The sequence below is a fragment of the Phoenix dactylifera genome, chromosome 10 (assembly GCF_009389715.1).
Source record: "Phoenix dactylifera cultivar Barhee BC4 chromosome 10, palm_55x_up_171113_PBpolish2nd_filt_p, whole genome shotgun sequence".
NCBI classification, from domain to species: Eukaryota; Viridiplantae; Streptophyta; class Magnoliopsida; order Arecales; family Arecaceae; genus Phoenix; species Phoenix dactylifera.
Genome location: NC_052401.1, coordinates 14,206,498 through 14,208,696, shown reverse-complemented (window position 1 = coordinate 14,208,696; position 2,199 = coordinate 14,206,498).

The following is a 2,199-nucleotide window of genomic DNA, read 5'->3' as shown; positions in this document are numbered from 1 at the left end:
CTAGACCATATTTACTTCCACCTAGACTTGTGGTTTTAGTTGGTCCGAATAGATCCATGTGTAGTAGTTCTAGAGGTCTAGAGGTAGAGACACAATTTATGGATTTAAAGGAGTTTCTTGATTGTTTGCCATATTGACAAGCTTCATATATTTTATTCTTTTCAAACTTTAGTTTTGGCAAACCTATCACGGAATCTCTTTTAACTAATTTTGATATTGTGTCCATGCTTGCATGACCTAACTTGCGGTGCCATAACCAACTAGCATCATTATCCTTAGTTTCATTAACAACTAAACATAGGTTATGTTTGGCAAGATCCTCAAGGTCTACAACATACACATTTCCACGTCTTATTCCTTTAAAAACTAAACTATTGTCATTTGAGTTGGTTATGATGCATAGTGATGGTTTGAACAAAACATCAAAACCTCTATCACACAATTGACTAATGCTAAGTAGATTATGCTTAAGACCATCAACATATCGAACATTATCAATAAAAATTGAAGGGGTAATTTGTACTTTACCTATACCAATGATGTGACCTTGGCTATTGTCTCCAAATGTCACAGCACCTCCCTTCTTAGGCTCAAGGGTGAAGAATTGGTCTTTGTCACTCGTCATGTGTCTTGAGCAGCCACTATCCAAGTACCAACAATTTTTGTCGACCTTGGCTGCAAGACACTCCTACACAAGCAAATCATATAATCTTAGGTACCCAAGTTTTCTTGGGTCCTTCATGGTTAGTAATGTTGGTTCCTTTTGGAACCCAAACCTTTTTAATTTTTTTTTTAGTTTTTTCTTTTCTATAATCACACACATTTGCTTTATGTCCTAATGTTCCACAGCAAAAGCATGTTATTTTCTTAGATTTACTTTTCCCTGCTTTAACAAAGAAATTACTAAGTAGTTTTTGCTTATTTTTAGGTTTATACCCTAAACCAGCTCTATTGAACACAGCTCGTTGACTATTGAGTATCATATTCAATTTTTCAGAACTATATGTAAATTTTTCAACCAAAGGTTTGTATTTTTCAAGTTCTTTAGTTAGTTTATGTTTTTCTGTTTTTAGAATGTTTAAGTCTTTTGTGAGATTATCTCTAATTGTTTGTTTATCATTTTTAAGTTCTGAAATTTTCTTAGTCAGTTTTTTATTATCCTTAGTTAAGGTATTAGTTTTTTTAATCAACAATTGATTTTTTGTTTTAAGTTCCACATTTTCTTTAGTGATAAAGTCCTTATCCTTAACTAATTTATCGTATTTGTGGAGGTGAGATTGATTGGCTAGTTTTAGCTCTTTATTCTTAAGATTTATAGCCTTATATTCAACCATTAATTCATTGAATGCATCATACAATTCATCAAGGATAAAATCTAGATGCGTTTCGGATGTTACCTCATTTTCATTTGCCATGAAGCAGAAATTGGCCTTTTCTTCTTGTTCCTCATCCGACGATGAAGATGATGTATCGGAGTCTAAAAGGGTGGAGACGAGGACTTTCTTTTTCTTGTGCTTGCTGGCCTTCTTGAGCAAAGGACAGTCCGCTCTGAAGTGTCCTGGCTTCTTACATTCGTAGCATCCGATTCCCTCATTTTTCCTTTTCTTACCTTTGTCCTTGTGATAGGAACTTGAGGGGCCTCTCCTTTGATGAAAGGACTTCTTTCGGTTGATGAATTTTCTGAACTTGCGCACGAGAAGAGCCTCATCATCATCTCCCTCAAGATCTTCTTCTTCACTGCTGCTACTGCAAGATAAATCTTTGTTAGAAGAAGTAGATTTGAGAGCTATTACCTTTTTTTTATGAGAGGATTCTTCTTCGCTGTGTTGTTTCATTGTGAGCTCGTGCGTCATAAGGGATCCAAGGAGCTCCTCAAGTGGAAGCTTGTTCAAGTCCTTGGCTTCTTGGATTGCCGTCACCTTGGCTTCCCATGACCTTGGTAGACAGCGAAGAATCTTCCTGACAAGCTCACTGTTAGTATAATTTTTGCCAAGGCTTTTTAGGCCATTGACAATGTCAGTAAATCTAGTGAACATGCAAGTGATTGTTTCATTAGAATCCATCTTAAATAATTCATACTTATGAACTAATATATTTATTTTGAATTCTTTGACTTGATTCGTGCCCTCGTGGGTCACTTCAAGTCTATCCCAAATCTTTTTTGCAGAATTGCAAGTAGAGACTCTATTGAATTCATTT